Here is a 26,166-nt window from a genome sequence, read left to right as displayed (position 1 = left end):
CGGGTTGGGTACTTGATTCCTCAAGGACGGTGCACAGGAAGTTGCCTTTGGAAAGGGTCAAGCTGCCCTCCTTGCTGCCTTTCCCGCCACCATGTGGCCCTGCTTCCCGGCTGCCCAGCCATGCCTGCTTGATGCCGTGCCAGCCTCTTGCCTGTGAGTCTGCTCTGACGTTCTCAGGCTGTAGGGCTGCGTGGAGTGGCTTCCCACTGCTGTGTGTACCCATCTTTGCCAACAGGGCTGGCAAGCCATTCAGGGACCTGTTTACTTCCATTTGTTGCTGCCCCAGGGTTGCAAAAGAGGGTAGCAGGACACACGCTCAGGAGATTCTGGCCTTCCATTGTAGGAAGGGCAATTCTCAGGTCATGCTGTCCCCACAGAGAGGCTACCTTGAGATCTCTTTCCTACCCCATGTCACCCCTGAAGTATCGGAGGGTGCCTGGGCTGTGGCAGCTCTGTGGGAGAGGCAGGCTCTGCCTCTGGCTGCAGCAGCACTTGGTTGTCGAGGTTGTAGAATATTCATGTGTAGTGACTCCAAGAGACCCCACCAGGAAATCCCAGGCTTGTGGGTACCACTGTGCCTGTGGGTCACCTGCCTTCCAGCACTCACCTGCTGGACCCCAAACTATCAGATACTGGAGAAGACCCTGCCCTGTTACCTCTCTGTCCAGCAGCCCCACACACCAAGGTGAAGTGCCTTCAGACATCTACTCAGTGGCATCTTGGGGATGCAGACTGGCCAATGAGCATCCTCTGAGCTCCAGCTGTTGCCTGGGTGGAGAAAGAGGCTTGCCACACTCCAAAGGAAGTCTCTGCTTACATTGCGTTTTCTTCCGGGTTTGGATTGTTCGGCCCTCGGAAGTTTGCTCAGCAGAGCTCCCTGTGCCTGGCCTCCCCGGGAGCCGGCAGGCATGGACGGCTTCTGGGGATGGTGGCTGAGTGCTTCTCTGATGTGGAGGAATGTGGGCAAGTGATGCTTCAGGGAAGTGGCTGTGTGGGGCTGGCTCAGGGCCCTGACCCCATGAGAGGTGTGGCCAGCCCTGGTGAGTGGTCACAAACCCCACCACCATCACCACCACCACCTGCAGCCCTATGTTAGGTGTAGCTGCAGGTAGACCCTGGCTGGGCAGAGTGTGTAGCCTGCCTGAGGCTGGGAAGTAGCCTCCTCATCCCCAAAGCTTCCAGGAGGTGGCAAGGGCCTTGGAATGAGCCACTTGAGCCTGACCTGGAGTTAGGAGTACAGAGGGGCTGGAGCCTGGCAGCAGCTTTGTGAAGTAGCTTGCTTGGCACCACTTTGAGGTTGCTCTCAGAAGTGACAGATGAGATGGTGGCAGAGAGCAAGCTCTGTCCTTGGTAAGATGGATTGTGAACTGGGAGGGAGTATGGTTTCCCAGCCCTGGTGTGCTGGAGGTAGAGGTGGGAGCCAATGTGCTGCAGGCTGAGAACATGCCTTCCCATGTGTGGCTGGGGAAGCAGACCCGGACATCCTGTCACCTCCTCAGGGAACCCTTGCTCTGGCCTAAGGAGAGTGGCCTTCCTGTGTTGCTCTGGTCCCCCATGGTCATCCAGGGGCAGGGGGCAGGATGCAGTCCCTGGGTGCTGACCTTGCCTGCTTGGGCTTCCTGACCCCCTCCCCTCCACTATGGACCCTTTTTTGTCTCCATCCTAACTGAGAGCACAGGGGATCTAGGTTTGCTGAACCCCAAACTCTTAGCCAGCTTCCTAATGGGTCACATGCCTCAGTCCAGCCAGCATCTACCCTGAATGCCGAGATGCTTAGAAAGCCTGATTGTGGCTGAGAAGAAGGATTTTGTGGAGGGGCCCACAGTGAGTGGAAACTGCCCTCTCCCCAGCTCTTGAACCCAAACCTGACTGACTCAGCACTTCTGTCCCCACCTCCCATAGCCCTGGCTTTCTCAAGCCCTCAAGAACTTTGCAGTGGCTTTTGTCCGCACCTTGCATGGAGTTAATCATTGATGGAGCTTGCAACTGGGTCCCTCGAGTGCCTCAGCTGGTCAGGTCACCTTTCTGCAAGTGGAGGCCACATCTCTCTGACTGTGGCTGTCAGTACCCATCCCCTCTCAGGCACTGGCATTGAAGTTCTGAGCAGCCACTTGACAGTTCTCATGCAGATTCGAGAACAAAATTGGATAGGAGGATGGAGAGTACAAGGCTGGGCTTGCGGGATGGGGTGATCTGGTGGCGAGGTCTCTCTCTCTCTGTCCTCTTCAAGACTTGAGTTTTCTTGTAAAATGAATTTTCTTTTGGACTTTTTCTCTGGTCACCTCCTCTGGGGCCTTTGTCCCTTGGTCTCATCCCCTGGCTGTCCTGAGATCCCTCTGCCTACTTCAGACACAGCCCCATGGACACTGGAAACACTGCTGCCATAGGCTGAGCACCTCACCATGGCCTGGCATTGGTTAAGTGGCCACATACATCTGCAAGGACCAACATTTGGTTCAGGAGGTAGCAAAACTCAGAGCCCCCATGGGAGGGCCTTTCTACCCTGCACAGAGGTCTGTGGTTGGGGTATCAGGGACCTGCAGCCTCACAGGCTGGCCTGGGCTGTGTCAGGCTAAGTGGTAGAAGCGGGAGCAGCTGAGGCCAGGCAGGAACACTTCCCACCCATGTGCTAGAGTGGCAGTGGGGCCAGGTGTTCCCTGGCAGGTGATGTCCCCGGCTCAGCCTGGAATCCTCCCCATGCAAAGTTGGGTTTTCTTTTCCATGCTTCACATCCTGCCAGTGTGATCAGCACTTCTCGAATGGTGCCCTTGGGTCCCCTGGGGTGGTGTCCCCAGGGAGGACTGGCCTGCAAGGTGATATGACTTTTGAGAGTCTGCCTCCCTTACCACTCCTGGGTGCTGGAATGAGACCCTCTGCACACCTGGGATGCAGATGGGCGGTTCTGGTCTTCTGTGTACCTGCTCAGCCTACTTCTGATGTGGCCCTGGGCAGGGCCTCCCTGCCTCCCTCTGCTACCCATCCCTCTCACCTGGGAAATGGACCCAGATTGGCCCTATAACCCTTCCCAGCCCTGCCATTCTGAGCCAGCTATTGGCTCCTAGGTAACTTCCTATGATTCAAGCACTCATCTGCCATCAAAGTGCCAGACTGGGAGGGCACCTTGTTGCAGACTGCTGAAAGTTGGGGACCAGGTCTCCAGGAAGGTATGGCAGGCCCTGGGGATAGGAGAGACAAGGTAAGTTGCAGGTGGCCAGCCCTGGGCCAAGGCCGAAGAGGCGCTTCTGGAAGCTTACATGTATTGGTGACTATCTTCTGCTTCTCATCAGGAGAATAAGACACAAGTGGTAAACAACACTGCCACTTCTGCTCAGACCCTGTAGATTTGGCTGCAGAAGGGAAGGCCTGTGACACCAGAGGGAAGGCATGGTGGATGCTGTGGCCACGCTGGGCTTGGCGCCAGACAGAATGGGCATGGTGTCATCCCCTGCCCCCACCTCAGTGCTCAGCATTTGGCACATGGGTGGAGCCAGCTATGTCTACCACCTCTTCCTCCTGGCCACGCTGAGCTGGAGACATCCCAGGCTCTGAGGGCGGGGTAAACACAGTTGCTGGGGCAGTGGGGAGCAGGGCCACCCTGTTGTCATTTGGTGATCCCAGTGACACAAAAAGAACTGAGGCTTCATGTGCTTCTGAGCACATGGGAAGACTCGGCCTCTGTGGACAGTTTGTCTCTGGCTGCCAGGCCCAGCCCTACTTGTCTAGGCCCTGTATGGGTGCTGGCTGCAGCATAAGCCACTGACCCTACACAGAGCCTTGGTGAGGTGGCTGGGACATGATAGGGCCAGAGTCAGGATCATGGCCCACTACTTTGCCTGGGGAAACCATTTGCTGGGAGTTGTTGGGAACCCTGAGGCTCAGAGGGGTAGGTTACTTACCTAAGGCCGCACAGCTAAATACACCAGCGGCTGCCTGTCTGAGGCCAGGAACTCCTTCCCCATGTTCTGTTCTAACAGCCTGGGCCTCCAGGCCTCCTCCATATCCTGCTCTTCTGCCTTGGTGGGGTACTAATGTTGATCCTCGGTGGCCCAGCCACATGAGGTATAGCGACCTCTGTTTGTCCTGAAAGGAGAGGGGAGAAAGCTGGGCAGGAGACAGCTGCCTCCCAAGGATAGAGTATGGAGCTCAGCTCGGACACTCTCCCGGATGGTCACAGCTGGTGAAACTGGCCCTCAGTTTCTGCCTGGGGGTGGGAGACAAACCTTCAGGAGCCTTCGATCTGGTTGCTTCCTCTTCCTGACCCCTGCTGCCCAGAGCTGCAGCTGAGGCTCAGTGTGGAGGCTGCTTCCTCTAGGAAACCTTCCAGCTTGCACCAGCAGCTTATCACTCTGGGTGTCGTGTGCTCCCCAGTGCTCTTGGGCAACTGAGCTGCTACACAGTGGGCAGTGCTGCCTGGATCTGTCTGACAGTGGCTCTTCCTCCATTTTCCCCTGATTTCTCTCCTTCCTCCACCCCTGTAGCCTGGACTGTGGCCGTCGGGCCTGCTGCCCAGCAGCTCCATGCCCCACAGACAAGCGGGCTTGATGACATCTGCCTGGGGATATTTTTATCCAGCGGCATTCCGGAGCCTGAGAAGGCGGTGGGCAGGAGCTATGTTGGGGTTGAGGGGCTTCTGCCTTAGAGACTGCCTTGCTGGAGGAGGGGTAGATGCATAGTGGGACCCAATGTCCACCCAACTCCAGAGCCCCTGCCCTGTCCCTGCTTTGATTCAAGGTGTGGGGGCTCAGCAGACCCCATCAAAGTGGTTCATCCAGAAGGATCCAGAAGGCAGAAGCGCAGTCTTCAGTAGGGATCACCTGCAGGTCTACATGCCTGGCGCTTCTATGAAAACTTACAGTGTATGTGTGTTCCTGCAATTTTTAATTGACACAATTTTTAATTGCATATTGATGGGGTATGGTGTGACACACGTACAACATGTAATGACCAGACCAGGGTAATTGGCATTTCCATCACCTCAGACATTGCTTTGCGTTAGGAACACTCAAAGTTCTGTCCCCTGGCTGTTCTGAAATAGCAGCCATGATTGGTTGTTGAGCTGTAGGACATCAGAGCTTACTCTGCTTGTCTAGCTGTCCCCTACCATTAACCATCCTCTCTCCTCTCCTCCACACCCTTCCCAGGCTCTGTAACCTCTACTCTCCACTTCTTTGGAATCCATTTTTTAGCTTCTCTTTGTGAAGGAAATATGCAATCCTTGTGTTTCTGTTCCTGTTTTATTTCATTAAACAGAAAGCCCTCCAGATCCATCCATGATGCTGCAAATGGAAGGGTTTCTTTCTTTCTGTGGTGGAATAATGTCCTACTGTACACATACAGCGTATCACATTTCCTTTATCTGCTCATCCCCCAATGGACACGCAGTGGATTCTGTGTCTTGGCTCTCGTGAACAGTGCTGTGAGAAGCAGGAAGTCCAGATGAGTCTCCACACAGCGACTTCAGTTCCTTCGGATTTACACCCTGAAGCTGGATTGCAGGGTTGCATGGTAGTTCTGTTTCTCATTTTTTTGAGGAACTTCCATACCATTTTCTATAACGTTCGTGCTAGTTTGCGTTCCCACCAATGGTGTGTGTTGTTTAATTTCTATATATTTTTATAACTTTTCTTTTTATAGTTTCTAAAGTTCCACTTGTTGATTTCAAGTTTTCTTCTGTGGTTGTCAGAGAAGGTACATTCTCAAGTTTCCGTTTTTTGGACTTTTGAGGCTTGTGGCCTAATCTATGCTCCATCCTGAAGAATGTCCCATGTACTGATGAGAAAATTGTATATTCTGCAGTTGTTGGATGAAGTATTTGGTAGATTCCTGTTAGGTCCCTCTGATCAGTAGTAGAATTTAACTCCAATGTTCCTTTGTTGATTTTTTCCCTTGATGTTCTGCTGTTGATGCAAGTGGGGTGTTGAAGTCTACCACTATTGTCATATTAGAGTATTGCTTCTTTTAGCTCTAACAATGGTTGCTTTATATAATTGGGCACTCCGGAATTAGGTACAGATATCTTTGTCATTGTTATTTCTTCTTGAATTGATCCCGTATTGTTTTGTAATTACCTCTTGTTCTCATTATAGATTTTTTGATTCAAAGTCTATCATACCAGTTGTGAGGCAGCTCTGGCTTGCTTTTGTTCTCCATTTGCAACAGAATATATTTTTCCAACCCTTCACCTTCAGAATATGTTTGCCTTTCCTGGTGAAGTGAGTTTCCTGTGGGCAGCTTATCATTGAGTCTTTTTAAAAATATATTTTCTTTAAATCCATTCAGCCAGTCTATACTTTTAAATGGAGGAACTTAGTCCATTTTAAATAAAGATAAGTATAAACATATTCATGTCATATTGTTGATTTTTCCCCCTAATTGTTTTGGAGATCCTTTGTTCCTTCCATTCTAGTTATTCATCTCTAGTTTGGTGGTTTTCTGCACTGACAAAATTTGCTTCTCTTTCTGTTTTATGTCTCTTTTCTATTAGTGAGTTTTGTACGTTTGTATATATTTGTGACAGTAGTTGTCTACTAGTGTGTTTTACACTTTCGCGTGTAATCATGATGGTAGTTGTCCTTTTGTTTCTAGTGCAGGACTCCCTTAAGCATTTCTCATAAAACCAATATGTTGCTGATACATTTTCAAAATTTAGCTGTTGCATGCCTGTAATTCCAGCACTGTGGGAGACTGAGGCAGGAGGATCACAAATTGGAGCCTAGCCTGGGTAATGTAATGATTTAGCATGACTGTATCTCAAAAAAATTAAAGGGCTGGAAATATAACTCAGTGTGAAAGCTCTGTGCTCAAATTTCTGATACCTCCCCCCACATACACACAAGTACTCACACACATTACAGTCAAGTTGGGCATGATGGCACACACCTGTAATCTCAGCACTCTGGGAGGCTGAAAAGTTCAAGCCTCACCTGGGTGACTTAATGACTTAGTGAGACCCTGTCTCAAAATTTAAAAAAAAAAAATTAAAATGAGGATATAGCTCAGTTTCGAAGTCTGGGTTCAATTTCTAGAACCATGGGGGGTGGGGAGCAAGGAATTGTTTTAGTTTTTGCTTGTCTTAGGAAGAATTTTTATTTCTCTTTCATTTCTGAAGGACAGTTTTGCTGAGCATTTTTTTTCTTTTGTCTTTTTGAGGAAGGGTTTCATTATACAGTTGAGGCTGATCTTGAACGCACTTTGTAGTACAAGCTGGCCTCGAACTCATAATTATCCTCCTGCCTCAGCCCCCCAAGTGCTGGGATTACAGGTGTGTGGCATCACGATGCAGACCATTCTTGACTGACATTATTTTTTTTTCTTCTGGGACTTTCAGTGTGTTATCCTGTTACTTCCTGGCCTCTAAGATTTCTGCTGAGAAGTCTGTTGTCAGTTCAGTGAGGATTCCTTGAAACCTGACACTTGTCTCGCTGTTTTTTGAATTCTTTCTGGCTTGTACTTTTGACAGTTTGATTGTATGTTTTGGAGAAGATCCTTTTGCTCAAATCTACTAAGGCTGCTTTCATCTTTGTGGACCTCTATGTCTGTATCTTTTCCAGATATTTAAATGTCCAGAAATTTTAGTAATTGTTATTACGTTTAGTAATTGTTATTATGAATATTTTCTTGAACTTCTATGCCTTCTTCTTGTTTTTTTTTTGTATTCCTGTGAAATATCCACCATATAATTGTTTATTCACTTAATGGTGTCCCATAGATCTTGAAGGCTTTTTCTTTTCTTTTTCTTTTTTGCATTTTTTTCCCAAAAGACTTAACTTCAAGCCCAGAAGTTGTTTTTTTCTGATTGATCTATTCCGCTTTTGAGGCTCTTGATTGTATTGTAAAATTTAACTTACTGAGTTTTTTTTTCATTCCAACACATTTGTTTTTTTTTTTTTTTTTTTTTTTTTTTTTTTTTTTTTATGATCTCTGTATCTCCTGAATATCTCTTTCGGATCATGAATTGTCTTCCTATTGTATTGAACTGTCTATATTCGCTTGCATTTCATTAAGGTTTTTCTTTTAAACAGTCATTGTTTTGAGTTCCTTTTCAGGAAGTTCATCAGTTTCCTTTTTCTTTAGGGACTTTTGCTGGAGAGTTTTGAGCTTCTCTACAGACACCATGTTGCCTTGTGCTTCATGTTTCCTATGTCTGCATACTGATGTTTGTGGGTTTGATGGATCAGTTGCCTGTACTATTTCATAGGGTGACTTTGGTAGAAAGACTTTCTGCTAGTGGTATGTCCTAGGATGTTACTTGGATATGCTGTTTCAGGAAGAAGCTTGGGCAGCATTGGTGATGTCTGCAGGTGCCTCAGTGGCCCAAGCTATGGGGTTGTGGGATTGCACTCTGAGCTGGCATGAACCTCCTGTAGGCCAGATGTATTCACTGGTTACTCTAGGTGTGGTACATCTGGCTGTGGCATGATGTGCCTGTTGGTTTCCTAGGGCCATCTGGGGGCAAGGCTGTACTGGTGCGCCTAGGTATGTGTGATAAAATGTGTCTGGTAGCAAGGTGAGATTCTCATCAGTGTCTGAGGACTACACCAGAGCTGGGCTGGACCAATGGCCTAGATGGGGCTTTTGTCAGTGTCCCAAGACTGGACATGTGACTTTATGGGACCTCCTGGAGCAAACTTGCTTAGAGTAGGCTTTCTAGCTGTATTCCAAAGCTGGAAACTAAAGGAACTTCTATTCTAAAGGAACTTCTTATTTTTTACCAGAGAGGATAGGACTGGTTCACTGACCATAGAGAACACCCCTGCCCACTTCTGGATTCTGAGGCCCTGTTCCTATTTGTCCTTTCTGTTCATTGGCTCACACATGAAAACATTGGGTCTCCTTGCACAGGGAAAACTGAGGTCCAGCCCTTTGATCATGCTGTACCTGCAGAATTCCAACTTTCTGCCTGGAAGCCCAGATGCTGTGGTCCCAAGCAAGATAATGCCATATACTTAGCATCAGATCTAGTATGCACCCTAGGCATATCACTCCTGTCTGGCCTTCTGTCTTCAGTCCCCAGAATACACCCTAATAACCACCCCTTCCCAGCTACTAAGTGCTTGTCTTGCCCCTGTGTTTGGGCAGTGGGCATGCTCTTGGACTGCCCCACTCACAGGATGTAGGTTCACTGGGAGCAGGACTCTGAGCTTCCCCTTTATGTCACCCAAGAATGGGGATCCTTCTCTGCTTCTTCCCTAATCTGTGCTCCAGGGTGAATGTAAAGACTGCTCAAAACAGCTCTCCTGAGCTCTCCCCACTGAACTGGATCTGTGCAGAGACCTGGAGAGATTCAGAAAGTGAGAACTAGAGGTAGACCTGCTGGACAAAATAACGTTGTGTTGGCATATGGACAGGCAGATAATCTGTGGGACGGAATCTTTAAAATTTTTAAATTTAAAAACACATGTATTCACCATATCCAATCAGTGGGTAAAGACCAACCTCATGAGTGATGCCGGCTGGTTGGATGGCTATGTGGGAAATGATGAGCTGGGGCACATGTGTCACATGGTACATGGAGATAAAATTCCAAGTGGGTCAGAAAGCCACTTAAATACCAGAAACAAACAAGGAAGTCTTTAACCTGATGTGTGGTTAAAGCTTTTGTATGATGCAAGAGCCAGATGCACAGAGGAATGGACGTACGTGTTGGACTATAGAAGGCACCAGTGTTTGTGTGCCTCCCCCACCTTCAGGACAGCAGACTGATAAGTGACAGATTGTGGATGGTGCAAGGTGTCTCAGAGGGTTAATGTATAATGTGAAAGAGCTTCTAAAACATGCAAAGGATAAAGCCAACAATCCCAGGGGAGATGAGTCAGAGACGCCACACACTGCTCACAGGAAGGTTGACTACCAAGGTGATCCTTACACATGTACAAACTCCACTCCTGGTGAGAGAAATATGGCTGGAAAGCTCACTGTGGTGCTTAGATTGCAGAAGTGCCAGTGCTGCTAAGTATTCACAGCGGAGGAGACTGACTGGGCAATACCTACCAGAATTCTGGGTGTATTTGCCTCTGAGCCAACAGCCCACTTTCATGACCTATGTTGGTGGTGCTGGCAAATATAGGAAATACACAGGCATGAGGAAGTTCAGGAAAACCTTGTAATAGGGAAGACTAGGAAGACCTCAAGGCCCATTGTAGGAGAAAGATTGAGTCACCCGTGTGTGGAATATTATGCAGCTATCCCAAGAATGTGTAAGATCTGTGCTATTATGAGTGATGGATGAGCAGGAGAATTTTTAAGTGGAAAAAAAGCCACAGTGAATAAAAGCATAATGAGTACTTTTCATATGTTAAGAGGGAGGATACCAAATACATCCATCCCCAAACTAATGCAATGAAAAGAAAATCCAAAGCTTGGGGGAAAAAACCCTCAAAGAGCATGGAGGGGAATGCATGAGATTTTCATTTCTTGGCATTGGTGATTTCCTGAGATGGGGACAAAATGCCCAATACCTGCAATTTAAAGGAGGAGATGTTTGTTTGGCTCACGATTTCAGAAGGTTCAGTCTGTGGCTGGTTCCTAGGCAGAAATATCTTTTTTTTTTTTTTTTTTTTTTAAGGCTAGTCAAGTGAAGCAGTGGGAGTGGAGAAGGAACAAAGAAATCTGTAACTGGTTGTGATCTTGATAGAAGGGCGTGGTAGAGGGAAGCTGCTCAGCCCATGGCAGCCAGGAAGCAGCGATGGGAAGAGCTGAGGACAGGAGCTGACCCTTCCAGGTCATGCCCTCAATGACCCACCTCTTTCAACCAGGTTCCCCCTCCCAATAGTACACTGAGCTGTGGACACAACAGTGAATTGATCCAGTGATGAGTATAGCACCCCATGATACAGTCACCTTCCAAAAAGCCGCACCTTTGAATGCTTGAGACTTTTGGGAGGACATTTTAGATCTAAACTGTAGTAATGTTGTTTAAATTTGACTTTGGAACCATATAAAAACCTTGTGTTGTTTAAAATAAAAAAGCAGATCCTACTATTTTAATTCAAAACTCCTAAGTAAATCTTAACTAGAAAAAGTTCACCAAGTTCAGAATGAAGCAAGTAAGCCTAAAAGTATATGGTGACTTAGCAGAAAAAACATGTAGAAAGGAGTTATTTTAGGTGACATATTCCTAGGGGTTTGTTATAGATGAGTAGAACTGCTTTTAGTGACCATGTCACAGCTGTGCCATTATGTGGATATATCGTTCTAAAACTGCTGAGTGGGTAAGTAACTATTGGTAGTATTGGGAACTAAGGAGATGGTGGGGCCCCCCAAACAAACAAACCTAAGAAAGAAAGAAAGAAATTGAACCCTTCCAGTCCTTCATTTGAATAAGTCTCAGTATGCACTCATGAGTCTTGTATTTTCAAAACATTTCTCGGTTTACTGGAAAGTTCTAGAAACAAGGACCATATAGTAGCTAGGAGCTCCCAGTCCCCAGACTGTGACCAAAAATGTCCTCTTGCACTGCAAGAGAAATGGCTGAGCCCAGATCCACAGTAGGTGCACAGGCGAAGCCTGCAACACCCACCCTGGCAGAGGCAGGGAGTGATCAGTGCTCAGCGGGACCCTGGGACCATGTCACAAGAATCTGGGACAACCCGGGAAGCTCTTGCTACAGATGTAGCAAGGGGAGCCTCTTGGGCAATATCAGCCAAAGTGCATCAAAGCACATGGGGGATCAAATCTTGCATTCTTGTAGAGACTAAGGGTGGAGATCTGTCACCTTTGGAGATTAACAGGGAGAGAGCTCATGATCTTGAGCCCAGGTGAATAAACAGAGAGAACCCAATGCACGTCTGTCCTGTGTTTCCTGTGTGCTTGTAACCAAGGACACAAAGGCTCAATGAGGTTGTCTGTCTTCAGGATTCTCACTGATCTCTGCTAATACCTAAAGAAGTGACCCTGAGGTAATGCTTCACCATTGTCAGGGTCCCAATGAGGTCATGATTCAAACATCACAGCTTGAGACTATCAGACCCTGGGGGCCCCTCTAGGCTAGAAGTGCATTAATCCAGCCCATAACCCCATCTTGCCCTGGATATGTAGATAAATGAGTGTTGGAGCTTGTGGATCTAAATGCAATACCAGATATACTGGAGCCAGAGGAGCATGCTCAGTGGCATGTGGGAATGCCATCTACAAAATCCCAATTGTGGGACACTCTCTGGGAACCAAAGGTCTGGGTTCTTCTGTGAGTGACCAAGAAATAAAAATGGGGGAGGGAAGGAAGGAGGAAAGACAGATTGAGAGTCCAAGAATATAACATGTTATAACCACCAGTTGTAACAAAAAACCGTTCTTGGGCCCTGATTAAACAAATTGTCAGAGTCATTGTTTAATTTACCATTCAGTGATGTGTTCCTCCTCGTACTGTGTGTCACACACCTGGTGTGTGCTACCATTGCCTTGTCCCTGCCCTTTTCTGTACTTGGTGGACTCTGTTAAGTCCAGGAGGGTTTAGGGCTGTTGGGATCTTTGTGAATGGCTCCTCAACCTTCTCTGGGTACAGCAGTTTGAGGGGGCTCTGGAGCAGACAGCACTGTACTCAATCCACTGCTGAACCCAAAACCTCAGCTGGGAGGCAATACAGTGTTGGGGGACACCATTGTCTCTGGTCATTGTGACCCATAAAGTTAGATTCTGACATGTGATACCCGGAGACTCTTTGCTGCCCAGAGCTGTCTCTAGGGATGGATGATGCATATGACATTGTCCTTGATCTCAGGTTGAAAAGGGCCTGGATGGTGGATGGGAGGACCTGAGAGCCTCCCCACTGTCTCTCAGGTCCAAAGATCCATGGTCCAGAAACCCTATTTGTAGGTGACTTTTGCAGTGGGCAGGCCGCCTCCCAACTGGAACTGGCGTAGAGGCCATGGGAATGGGGAATGGGCAGTTAGAGGACAGGCAGGCTCTCCCTTCTGCTCCTCCTTTCACTTCCTTCCCCCTGGCAGGCTGGAGGTTGTAACTGCAGGGCTCAGAAGGAACAGGCAAGACCCCTACCTCTTCTCAGATAATGAGCAACTAGAGGCATCCTCGAGGTGGCGTAGTCCCTTTAGTTGTGTACGTTGGAGGTTGAGATTGTGTCCTCAGCCTTCCATGGAGACAGGCTGTGGCATCATGGTGCCTGGCAGTGCTGGAACAAACCTGCTGTTTTGTCCCCAGGTGGAACACAGCCCCGGCATGACTGGCCACGTGGCTGTGCTCCTACTCCACATAAGCCGCCTTACCCCTCCAGCCTCTGGAGTTCCCACTGCATGGGCAAGAGGGGTTGGGAAGGGCATATTCTTGTTCTTTGCCCCACTGTTGGGCAATTTTGGAGGCCAACAAAGTCACAGTGAGGGAACCTATTCCTCTTCACAACCTGTGCTCCTCCCCTGAGTGCAACTGAGGTGGCTGAAACCCGGAGTATGATCAGAGGACTGGTTTAGCAAGAATCTATGAGGATTTGTTCTTCACTCGTGGGAACCTGGAGGCCGAAGGGAGCGCATAGTTTGGGGTTAATCAACAGCGTGTTTTGCAGTCCTTTAGACAAAACGAATTTGATACCTGGCCTGAAGGGTGACTGTTTTCCTTTGAGCTCATGAGCCCCACCCTGAGCCCTGGACTAAGCTCAGAGTCCCTCTCTGCCCAGGAGGGCTGTGACTCCTGAGCACCCAGGAGGCTCCTCCCCATGGCATGTCCAGTTTCACCCTCACAGGGCCCACACACAGTGGAGGGCTTGAAGAAACAATAGGGCTCAGAGCCCCCCAGTCGGCGGCCATGTGGGGTGTAGGACTCCAAGATCACAGAGTGGCCTGATTTCCTAGGCAGCAGACAGGTGTGGTAGTCATTGGGTGGCGTGAGCTGGGCTGTTGGCCTGTGTCTCTCTGAGAGAACATAGTGCTTACTTCCCCAAGGGAGCTCTCCAGAAATAATCCTGTTGTTTGAGGTCTCTCACCCCTCAGAGGTGCTGCTGTAGGCCCTTGGCTTTCTCGATGTATCCAGGAGCAGGACAGGCCTTGTCTCTGAGGGGCCCCAATGCTGGCACACAAGGGCATGTGTGTGGCCAAGGGCATCACCTTGCTTCTTTGGGGCTCTGATCTGGCACTGGACCTCCTCTCAGGGATGCCGAAGGGTCTAGGGTAAGCGTGCATGCTTGGGCTGTGTACAGAGCTCCCCTATCCTGGAATAGGTGTTCTGGAAGGGGATAGAAACAGAAACATAGAGGGAGCGAATGAGTGGATAGGTGATAGATGGAGAGATGAACAGGTGGGTTGGTGAGTCAGTAAAAGGAGGGATGAATGGGTGGGTAGAAGGGTAGATAAATAGGCAGTTGATGGGGAAGTTGGCATATGAATGGGAGGAAAGATGGATGGATAGATGGGTGGGTGAATGGAGAGGTGCAGAGATGTAAGCTGCTCCATTATCCACTGGGCACACTGGCCACTGCCTGCTGTCCTGAGAAGGGTGTTCTGGAGAAGGTCTTCAGTGGGAATGGCCTTGGCCAGCCTTGCCCCAGGGTGACAGAGTGACTGTGTTCCACTGATCATCTTACAGCTAATTTTTTCTGTGCTTCCTGGGTCAACTTAGTCAAAGGGCTGAGACTTGAAGGGAGCATGAGTTTTCCCAGCTGGGCTAGGAATCTGGCTTGGTTGTATCTTTTGGGAGTTTACAAGTGACTCAAAGCCATTCCTCAGGTTGAAGGGTATCTGTGGAGGCATCTTAGGGTGAACTGTAGGAACCTGACTTTGGTATTCTGGTGGCTTAGACCCTGGACCAGCAATAGTGGGTTCTGGAGCACTGGGGTTGGCTCACATGGTGTCCCTTCAAAGTGGACAAGCTGGACTCCCATGTGGAGGTGGATGCCAAAGACATCATGTCAGTGTCTGGTGCTGTCATCTCTGATTCACCACTGACCTGAGCCTTGGCTCTGCCCGGCAGTGTCTGGTGAAGACCCCTATTTTCTACAATGTCTTGTGTCTTCCTGGTATCCAGGAACCATGAACAGAACCAGCACCCCCTTACTATGATCTGGAAGCTGTCATGACCCTACCATGTCCCTGTAAGACCCCTGCACATGACTAAGCAGTGGGTTTCCTGGGTGCTGCTCTCCCAGTGTTCAGGTCTTAGTGGGCGGGTGCTCTTCAGGTGACCTCACTGAGGAATCCAGCCATGTGGGTGGCAGGACCTGGGGTGGGGGTAGGATGACAAGAACAGTAAACCCAGAGGTAGAATGGACTGAAACTTTTGAGGGACAGAAAGGAAACTTTCTCTAGAGATGGCAGAAAGATAGGGACAGGCGCTGTGTCCCTGGAGCTGGGCCTGGTCTGACATTCGTGTTTATTCTCAGTGTGCCAAACAACTATAAAGTGCACTGGTGAGTGAGGGTCATACCTGGTTTGAGTCTCATGAGCTGTAGACCAGTGGCTACAGGAGGTCCAAAGGCTGAGGGAACCTTTTGGAATTGTCCCTGCTGGGGACAGGGAAATAGGAGAATCTAGCAGCCCTGGTTTGTTTTTAGTAGACTAGGGAGCCCTGTCATGCTGCTCTGCTCCTGGCTCACGTCTGCCCATAGTGTGGCCTTGGGTGACCTGTTGACCTTCCTGTGTCCTGGAGCACCTAACCCCCACCTTACTTGGCTGGAAAGTGAAACAGGAGACAGGGACACAAAGGGCCTTTGAAAAGTCCCTGCCAGCTTGTGAGCTGTGAGTGGTTTTATGCAGAGGAAAATGTGCTCCCACCACCTCCAGATTGGGGACGCTCAAGGTCCCTGAGGCAGCCCTGCAGAGGTGCGGTACCTCCTGGGCAAGTGCTGGAATGTTCTGGCTGTCCTTGGCACAGGGGCATGGGAGGGGCTGGGGGGCTCTGCAGCTTTGCTGGCTTCAGACTGGGGCAGGCCTCGCCTCCTAGCTCTTATCAGGGCCTCTCTGGCCAGCTGCCTGCCACCTCAAAGTCATACCGCCTAGGCAGCGTCCTCGGGCCTCGCAACCTCTTCCTGGAGGTGGACGTTGTGGGGGTAGGGTGGCTGTTGTGTGTGTTGGACATAGTGTTCAGCTGGACACATGCACTAGTGGTCCACAGGTGCCCAAGCCAAGATATGGATCCAAGTTGGTAACCTGAAAGCTCCTGAGAGGGATTCAGCCCCTGGCCATGGCCCGGCAACCACAGGGGTCCCTGTAGGTGTCATATTCCCCTCACATGAGACCCTCTTCCCTGGTATGGCTGAACAGATGATCAGAGGGAGGTTTTCCCAGTGCTTGGGCAGCTCCAGGGACCTCCTGATCCCATGGGCTTGCTGCTGGGATTTGGGTTTGCACAGATTAACCAAGGGCCCAGAGTAGCAAGTCCTGTCCACGGCAACGTTGTAGAAACTAGATGTGGCCAGAGGAGAGACAGATAGGACCTGGAGGTGGGGTTAGGACACATAGGGTATACTTTGGGATGATTAGAGTTGGGCTTTGTTTGGTTGACATGGGAAGGTGGCCCTTGGTGTGGGAGGCAATGGGCTGTGCATGTTAGGTGGTGCCCCCTTGGACATGGACATCCAGCCTGAGCAGGTCCAGAAGATAGACATCAATGGTTCATTGTGGTGGCCTTTGGTATTGCTTAGTTTTAAATAATAAAAAAACATTTGTTGAAAATAAGCAATAATAAGCCCCAAAGAGGTTTCTGAGCCTCTGGAGTGTTTGCTGGCATCTCAGGCTGAGAACTCTGAGGTCAATCTAGTGTGATTTGAAGCTGAGTTGTGGCCAGGGGGAACATGTACCTGGCAGCTGAATGAGGGGACCCAGGGGCTCCCAGGCTCTGTATCGGACCCTGTGTCCTGTCCATGGGGGGGGGGGCTGAGGGGAGTGGGAGTGTGTGAAATGGTCAGGGCTTTTGTGTGACAGATCTCAGCTTCTCTCTCAACTAGGACTGCTCAGTCTGTGTTGGGGGCTGTAGGAGCCCAGGTTTGATGTGGTGATTTCTGGGCTAAAGCCCTATGATGTCAGTGGGTATAGGCCAGGTGATGGAGCAGGAGTTCCCCCTCCCCAAAGATAGAATCCAGAGATAAGTGAAGCCAGGTTCACTGAAGGAATCTCTTGTCTCTCCCTCTTTGGCACACGGGGCTGGCACAAGTCCCATGTGGTGGGAGCTGCTGCTCCTTCAGAGGCCTCATACTCTAGGAAGGAAGGAAGTACGTCCTGGACCTGGCACAGCTGCTGTTGTGACCCCTTGTCTGAGTGACCAGCCCAAGACCTTGTCTCTTGTCCCAGTAGCCTCCCTGAAGCTGCAGGCTGCCCTTGATCTAGCCAGGCAACCAGGCCAACTGAGGGCATTATGAGCCCCACCGGGACTGAGACACCCCCGACCCATTGCCCCTGCAGCTTTTCCACGTGGGGTTGAGGCCTTAAGAGGTCCAGATGTTGTGTGGCAAAGCCAGAACTGTGCCTTGTTGGGTGACTGTCCAGTGCTCCTGCATTTGTTCCGTGCAGCCCCTACCCCATGGGCCTATTCATATGGTCCTACAGCTTGTCCTGTCACTGGTCAGAGCATGGCCCCTCTACAGGCCCAGAGAGGGCATGAGGGTGTCAGGCTGGACTTCTTGTGTGGATGACCGGGACTTGAGGGGCTGAACTAGACACACTCTCTGTCCAGTCCTAGGTGGAGTGCAATGGGTGGTGGGCCTGGCTGCTTGGGGGATCAGGAGAGAAGGGATAGGGCATGGCACCTTCTCAGAAGGTGGTCTTGAAAGGGTGGCCCTGGGCTCTGCATGGCCGCAGGTGCATCTATAGGTAGAGACATATGTTCGGTAGGGTAGCCCTACTCAGCAGCCTGATGCCCCTCACAGTGGACCCCATAGTGTCAGTGGCCACTCTTCTCAGAAGTGAAGCTGCAGTGGGCACCCTCAAGGCCTCCTGGGAGCTGAGCAGATTATCCTTGGGCTGTCAGCTGCTGGTCAGAGCTGGGTTTTACCGGGTAGTTCTGGATTTAGATGGTTCTGGGAGCACCTGCTGAGCCCCGTAACCTGACCTGCCCCTCCCCTGGAGCTCAGTAGGTCTCCTGAGGAGTGTCTGTGTATGGGCGCTGGGCACAGAAGGACACTTGGCCAGAACCTGCCTCACCACATCTTAGCCAGGTGACCCCAGAACATACCTGAGGCCTCTCCCCAGGATGCCACCCCCTGAGCTGAGCTATAATAGTTGCTGTGCAAGATTCAGTCAAGCTGTGCACCAGTGGCCCTCCCTTTAAAGTCAGGGAAACTGAGACTTGGAGTGAAGAAGGCCCCTCCAGAGGTGCAGGGGACTCCCTGGCTGAGCTGCTCCTGCACAGTGCCAGGGCCCCTTCTTTAGGCCAGTTATGTCTTCCTTTGCAGGAAGAAGGTTAGGGGCTCAGGACTCAGGGCTGTGGGTTCTATTCACAGTGGAGTGAGGGGCTGTCCAGGCCACCAGCTGTGGCTTCTATAGGCTTCCTGCAGTCCTAGATTGTTCTGGGGTGGGGGCCAGGGTGCCATCATGGGCCTCTGTAAGCCTCAGGGTCCAGCCTCACTTGGGAAGCACAGCCCCCAGCAGATCAGAGGCCTCCGGGGTGCTTGCTGCTGTGGGCCCCTGTCCATGACTGGGCTGCAGCTGCAAGAGTGCTAGCCTGGGGTGGTCCAGGGCCTCCTGCCAGGAAGTCGGAGGGAGTCAGCTGCCCATTCCCCAGGGTTGGGCCCAAGCTCTGTCTGGTGGTCATGTAGTCTTTTTAGGCCTCAGCCACCTTATCTGGAGACAGAACAGCTTTCTCCACAGATAACACTTTGGTTGGATCATTCTCTTGTGCAGCACTGACTTGTGTGCAATAGGAGGTTGAGCGGCAGCCCTAGCTTTGACCCCCAAGAAGCCAGTAGCGCCCCTCCCAATGGTGACAATGAAAAATGCCCCTAGGTATTGCCTGGCACTTGGGGAAGGGGGAAAGGCACACAGTGGCTCTGTTGGACCCTGGCTTATAGAGTCTGGGATGTTAGGAGGATTTAAAAGGCAAGGCAGGCCTTGAGAACCAAGTGCTTTGGGTCAATGTCAGGGTCCTTGTGGACATTGATGCTGGGTACTCTGGCTGCCACCATGGCAGAAGGCAATAGTCTGATTGCAGGATGGGCCTAGGTCCTATGTCAGTCTTGTTGGCCAACTGCTCCCTTTGTCTGGGGGCTTTGTGCTGTTCTGTGGGCGCTCATGAGGCCTGTGTGGTCCTCTGCTCCATGGCTCCCATAGTCTGTCACCCTCTGTGGATGTGGTGAAAACTCCTGAGCGCTTTTTAATAACAGAGATGGGCAAGGGGACAGGTCTGGCCAGCGCTGCTGCCTTTGAGGACAGCTGGCCATGGACTTGTGGTCCCAGCATTTAGTTCAAGATCAGAAGCATCCCAGCCAGACCGTTGAGATGGTGCAGGTGATGCTCACAGTCATTGGTCAGTTGGAATGGTCACATGTGGCTCTAGCCCCAGCCATGCATCTCTGGACTTGGGTGGGACATGGCCTGAGGCCTTGGTCACTGTAATTGTGTACATGTGTGCCCTACTGGCCTTGATCCTCCCAGCCCTGCCTGGCACGCTGCCTCTCTCATGCTGGAGTTCAGTCTCTCATTTGTAGTCTGTGGTCCACTCTGGCTGTACTCACTGTGGAGCCAGCCTGTGCCTGGGAGGCCCTCTGTGGAGTAGCCCCCACCTTGGTCCACCCTGCTGTGGCTTGACCCTCTGTGAGGATCTGTATTCTTCTGCCATCCTGGATGCCATGGTCCTTTGCTTCTCTATTCCCCCGCCTGTTAGGTGGTGTCCACCTCTCCAGCGCCTGTGAGGCTGGCCCTGCAGATCTGTGCCAGCCTTGCTAAAGGTGAGCCTCTGCCCTACCCTGATGTGATTGTCTACCTCTCACTCCCAGCACAATGTAAATGGCACTTGCCTTCTGAGGACCACCCCCAATCATGGCCCAGGACCTGTTCTATGCAAGTTTGGGGACACTTGGGGACTGTGGGAGCCCAGAATAGGGTCTCCAAGGGAAAGCTAGATGTCATGTGACCCATCGGAAAGAGATAGGAGGTGATTGGAGGTGAGAGGACCACTCAGGGGCTCCCCTGAGGGGAGGCAGGGTACCTCTGAAGGGGCAGCAGTAACAGTGACTAGATCTGAGTTTATCCCTGATGCCTCCGGGTTCCCCAGGGAGGGACTGAGCCCATGATACATTGGCATCCATTAGGGAGGTGGGGACCCAGGAGGTTCAGAGCCAGCCTCCACTGTGCCTAGCTGCTCAGCCGCCTGCTGTGTGGCCCTCGCTCTTTACTGGATCAGTGGGGTGGGGGAGCTGGCTTGACTCAGGCTTTTGCAGGGGATGTAGTATGGCTGGATGGTCAACTGAGAAGCTACCAGAAGACAGACACGGCCTCAGGAAACAGACCCATGTCTCTGCCAAGAACTGTGGTCTTAGGAGCCACTTGGGGTAGTTTCTGTCTCATCTGTGAGGCAGGGGTAGTGACAACAGTTCCTTCAGAGGCAGGCTGGGACTTGCTCAGACTCGTGCCTGGGAGACAGTGAGTTGGCAGCAGGGCCCTCCCACCAGTGTCTTGGAGGCTGTGCAGAACTTTGCTATCCCGGGTACCACAAGACCCCTCTCAGAATAGGTTTTTTTATGTAAAGCAGCTTTATTGAGGGATAACTGAAAGACCGCAGGCTGCAAGCAATAAAGGTGGACAGTTTGATCAGCTGTGATACATGCAGACTGCTGTGAAACTGCCACCAGGAGAGAGCACCCTGTCACCCCAAAGTGCCTTCCACCCCTCAGCCAAATGACCACTAGTCTGCTGTTGGCCCCTCCATCCTGGTTTATGTTTGGAGAACTTTATATAAACAGAATCATGTGGCAAATTCTTTTTGTCTGGGTTCTTTCCTTTAGGAATATTTTTTAGTTCATTTCTTAAACTTTATTTTTAAAGATTCTATATATTTTCTTTTCTTTTTTTTTTTTTTTGAGGCAGGGTCTTGCTATGTAGTTCAGGATGGCTTTGAACTCACTGTGTAGCACAGGCTGTCCTTGAACGTGTGATGATTCTCCTGCCTCAGCGTCCCAAATCCTGGATTATAGGCCTGTCCCACCAACCTGGATATACTTTATTTTTAAACGGATATATAACATTGTATATACTGAGGTATGTATGTATATATGTGTGTGTGTGTGTGTGTGTGTGTATATATATATATATATATATATGTATATATATATATATATATATATGTATATATATATATGTATGTATGGTTTTTTTTTTTACCGGTATCAGGGAACCAACTCACGACCACGCGTTTGCAAGGCAGGCGCTTAGGCCACTGAGCTAAATCCCCAGCCCCCCCCCATGATATTTTGATACATGTATTTATTATATAGTATTTAAGTCAGGTGAAACATATCTGTCTCTTCAAACTTCTATTTTTTAGTTCTAAGGATTGAACCCAAAATCTCTGCACTGAGCTACATCCCCTCTATCCTATCCCTTCTTAAAAAAATCCCCCCAAAACAGGATCTCATTAAACTGCCCAAGCTGAGTTCAAACTTGTGATCTTCCTGCCTCAGCCTCCAGGAGTTCTGGATTTACAGGTATGTGCTACCACATCTGGGTAAACGTTTATAGTAATTTCCTCATGGTAAAAATGTAGAAGTGCTTTTCCTAGTTTTTTGAAGCATACAGCAGTAGTTGTTATCTGTAGTTCCCTGCTGTGCAATAGCTCTCGAGCGTGGTGCTTCCAACTCTAACTTCTTACCCACTGATCAACCCATCCCATCCCTGTCTCCTATTCTCCCAGCCCCTCTGGTAACTACCATTCTGCCCTCAACTTCCATGAGATCAGCTTTTCAGGTTCCCAATATGGAGCGAGCTCAGAGCAGTACCTGTCTGTCTGTCCCTGGCTTATGTCACTTAATATAACGATCTCTAGTTCATCCATGTTATTGCAAATATCAGGATTTCTTTCTTTTTTTCTTTCTTTGGTACCGGGGATTGAACTCATGACCTCGAGTTTGCCAAGCAGGCACTTACACCACTGAGCTAAATCCCTGATTTCTTTCTTTAAGACTTACAGTACTCCAGTGTATGTGACTGTTTTATGTCCTCGTCCTTCAATAGACTCTTATGTCGTTCCCATTTCTTGGCTATTATAAACATGGAGAGCAGGCATCTCTTCAACAGGCTGATTCTGTTCCCAGGAAGCAGGGAGTTTCCTGGATTATATAATAGCTCTGTTTTCAATTTTTTGGGAGGGGGGGGGGTACTGGGGACCGAACTCACAACCTCATGCTTGCCAATCAGGGACTTATACCACTGAAGTAAATCTCCAGCCAACTATTTTTAATTTTTAAAGGAACTTTCATAGTGTTTTCCATAATGGCTGTACAAATTCACACTCCTACCACCAGTGTGCATTCCAAATCCTTGTCAACACTTATCTTAGTCTTTCTGATAATAGCCACGCTTACTGGAGTGAGGTGATATCTTATTGTGGTTTTGATTTGCATTTCCTGGATGATTAGTAGTGCTAAACATTTTTTTAAAAATACACCTGTTGGCCATTTATAGGCCTTCTTTTGAGAAGTGTCAATTTAGGTGTATTATTAATTTTTAATTGAATCACTTATTTTGCTACTGAGTACCTCATATATTCTGAATATTAACAAGTTGTTAGAGTTACAGTTTGCAAATATTTTCTCCCATGCTGCAGGTTGTATCTTCACTCCAATTATTTCCTTTGCTCCATAGCTTTGTAGTTTGATGTAATCCCACTTATCTATTTTTGTTTTTGTTTCCTGTGCTTTTGAAGTCTTATCCAAAAACTCCATTCCCATTTCCATGTCCTGAGGCATTTCCCCTATGCTTTCTTCTAGTAAATTCATACCTTCTGGCCTTACAATTAAGACTTTAATCCATTTTGAGTTGATTTTTGTCTTATATCTTTTGAGAGATAGAGATCTGGTTTCATTTTTGTGTATGTATTGAACTAATTTTACCAACACCTTTTATTGGGGAAAAAAACCCAGTCTTTTATTTAGTGTATGCTTTTAGCATGTTTATTGAAAATCAGTTGGCTATAGATGCCTGGATTTGCTTCAAGAGTATCTACTCTGTTCCATTGGTCTATGTGTCTGTTTTTAGTGCCAAGACCTTGCTGTTTGGATTACTATAATTTTGTCATATAAAGTTGGATATTGTGATACCTCTAACTTTTTTTTTTTTGCTCAAAACTTCTTTTGCTATTCAGAATATTTTCTGGTTCCGTATAACTTTCAAGAGTGTTTTTTATTCTGTGAAGCACGACATTCATATTTTGATAGAGACTGCATTGAATCAGTAGATCACTTTGGGCAGTATGGACATTTTATAATATTGACTCTTTCCAATCCATGAACATGGTATGTCTTTCCAATATTTTGTGTCCTCAATTTCTGTCATCAGTGTTATAATTTTCTTTGTAGAGATTTCTTTTTTACTTCTTTGGCTAAAATTATTCCTAGATGTTTTACTTTTTGTAACTATCGTATATGGAATTGCTTTCTTGATTTCTGTTTCAAATAATTCACTATTGGCAAATAGCAACACTACCGATTTTTGTATGGTGACTTCATATCCTATAACTTTGCTGGATGTGTTCATTAGTTCTGTGTGTGTGGGTGAGGGTAGTCGTCTTTGGGGTTCTCTCTGTATCACACATCTTTGTCTTCCTCATTTCCTATTTGGATGCTACTTACCACTTTCTCCTGCATCATTGCTTTGGCTGGATCTTGCAGCACTGTGCTCAGTAAAAGTGGTGAAAGTGGGCATCCTTATCTTGTTCCAGGTCTTAAAGAGAAAACTTTCTGCTTTTTGTTATTTGTACTGTAACGTTAGCTATTGGCATAGTGTAAATGGCTTTTATTATATTGAGGTACATTTCCTCTATACCTACTTTGTTTAGTGTTTTTGTAATTTAGACACTGAATTTTCATCCAGGCATGGTGACACATGCTTGCAGTCTCAGTAGGTGGGAAGCTGAGGCAGGGAGATCATGAGTTCAAAGCCAGTCTGGACTCCATAGTGAATTCAAGAGAAATGTTGAATTTTGTCAATGACTTTTCTGTATCTGTTGAGAGAATCATATGATTTTCATCTTTTATTCTATAGACAAATTGTATCCTGTTTATTGATTTGAATGTATGCTAAGCCAGCCTTATATCCTTAAGATAAATCCCACTTTAACATGATAAATACTGTAATCTATTTAATGTACTCTTTGATTCAACTTACTAGCATTTTCTTGAGGATTTTTACATTTATGTTCATCAAGGATATTGACCTCTAGTTTTCATTTGTTTTGTATCTTTTTCTGGTTTCAAAAAATGAGTTTGGAATCTTTCAGACTTTGAAAGCCATTTTAGAAGAATTAGTGTTTTTCTTTGAGTGGCTGGCAAAACTCAGAAGTAAAGCCAGCTGATCCCAGTCTTGTCTTTGTTTGTTTTTAAGATTAATGAATTAATTTTACTACATGTTTGTAGGACATAATGATTATGTTTATTGTGGGGGGGGTGGTACATGGAGAGACTTTATTACTGATCCAATCTCATTACTGAATATTGATCTGTTCATGCTTTCTATTTCCTTGTGCTGCAATCTCAGTAAGTCCATGTGTCCAGGAATTGGGACATTTTTCTAAGCTATCACATCTGTTGTTGTACTGTTGTTCATTGAACCATTACTGTACCCTGAGAGTTGTTTTTGCTGTATGCGTCAATAATTCTTTTCCTTTATTGCTGAGTTGTACAGATGAGACTTCAGGTTGTTTTTGCATACATTTGTTGGTGCTTCAATTTTAGGATCTTACAAATGAAGCTGATAGGAGTGTTTGCGTAAAAGTCTTCAGACAAATGCTTTCATTCCTCCAGGTTTAGTATCTAGGAATGGAATGGCTGGGTATTGGTTTAGTTTTCTAAGAAACTTGCCAAACAGCCTTTTACAGTGGCTACAGCACACTCAGCCACTACCCATGTGAGAGGTCCACTTGTGCGCTGTCAGCACTTGATGTGTGCAGCCTTAAATTTTAGCCAATCTAATGTGTCCTCAGAGGTATGTTACTGTGGTTTTATTTAGCTTTTCGCCAATGATTAAATACATGGAGTGATCTTTGTGCTGCTTATTTGCTGTCCACGTACCTTCTTTAGTGATGTCTATTCATATCTTTTGTCCTTGAGAAAACTTAGGTTGTTTGCTTTCTTACCAGTGAGTTTAGAGTTCATTATTATATTCTTTATATGTTTATATTTTGACACCAACTCCTTTATCCAATGAATACTCCTTGAAGATTTGCCCTAATCTATGGCTCATCCTTTCATTTTCTTAATCATGCCTTTAAAAAATTAAAAGTTTTAATTTTAAGGAAGTCCAATTTAATTTGTTTTATGAAGTGTGTTTTTGGTATTGTATCTGAAAAATCTTTGCCTGACTGGGTGTGGTGGCACACAACTTTAATCCCAGCACTCAGGAGGCTGAGGCAGGAAGATTGCCATGAGATCAAGGCAAGCCTGGACTGTACAGTGAGTTCAAGGCCAGCCTGAACTACATAGCAAGACCCTATCTCCCTGCCCCCCACAAGCCAAAAAAAATCTTTGCTCAAAGGACACAAAGATCTTCCTCTCAAAGTTTTATAGTTCCAGATTTCACATTGAGGTCTTTGGCCCACTTTGAGCTCATTTCTAGGTCCATCAGGAGGTCCAGATGGGATAGGGACTCCTTTTTTTTTTTTTTTTTTTTTTTTTTGGTCTTTTTCATTTTTATCAGTACCAGGGATGGAACTCATGACTGCCTGCTTGCAAGGCAGGCGCTTATGCCACTGAGCTAAATCCCCAGCCCCTGGGGACTCCTTTTGGACTCCAGCACCATCGTAGGAAGGCCCTCCTCTCTCCCCTGGCCCTCCTCCCTCTCTCTTGGGGACCCAGGCTGTCACATTGCCCCTTATCATTTCATCATATCTTAATGTCCCAATAGTCAAGGCTGAGGAGGACCTGATGATGGGAGTAGAATCATTTGCCAGCAGGACCCTGTATTATTTTCAAGTGGAAGTGTCCAAGGTTGTACCCCAAATAACACTGCTCCTCCTTCCCTTTCCTGCCTCTCCTCTTTTTCCCCTCCTCCGGCCTTTGGGTGTACCCCTCCCCCAGCTGTCCTCTGC

General features: G+C 48.0%; 1 protein-coding gene across 11 annotated transcripts in view; it reads left to right on the top strand.

Moving 5' to 3' along the window:
• Positions 1-26,166, top strand: part of Kcnq1 (potassium voltage-gated channel subfamily Q member 1) — a 314,775-nt gene that overhangs the window by 1,076 nt on the left and 287,533 nt on the right.

The sequence above is a fragment of the Cavia porcellus genome, unplaced genomic scaffold, assembly GCF_034190915.1.
Source record: "Cavia porcellus strain 051 isolate PalLab524CR breed Dunkin Hartley unplaced genomic scaffold, mCavPor4.1 scaffold_17, whole genome shotgun sequence".
NCBI lineage: Eukaryota > Metazoa > Chordata > Mammalia > Rodentia > Caviidae > Cavia > Cavia porcellus.
This window is presented reverse-complemented; position numbering and strand designations above follow the sequence as displayed.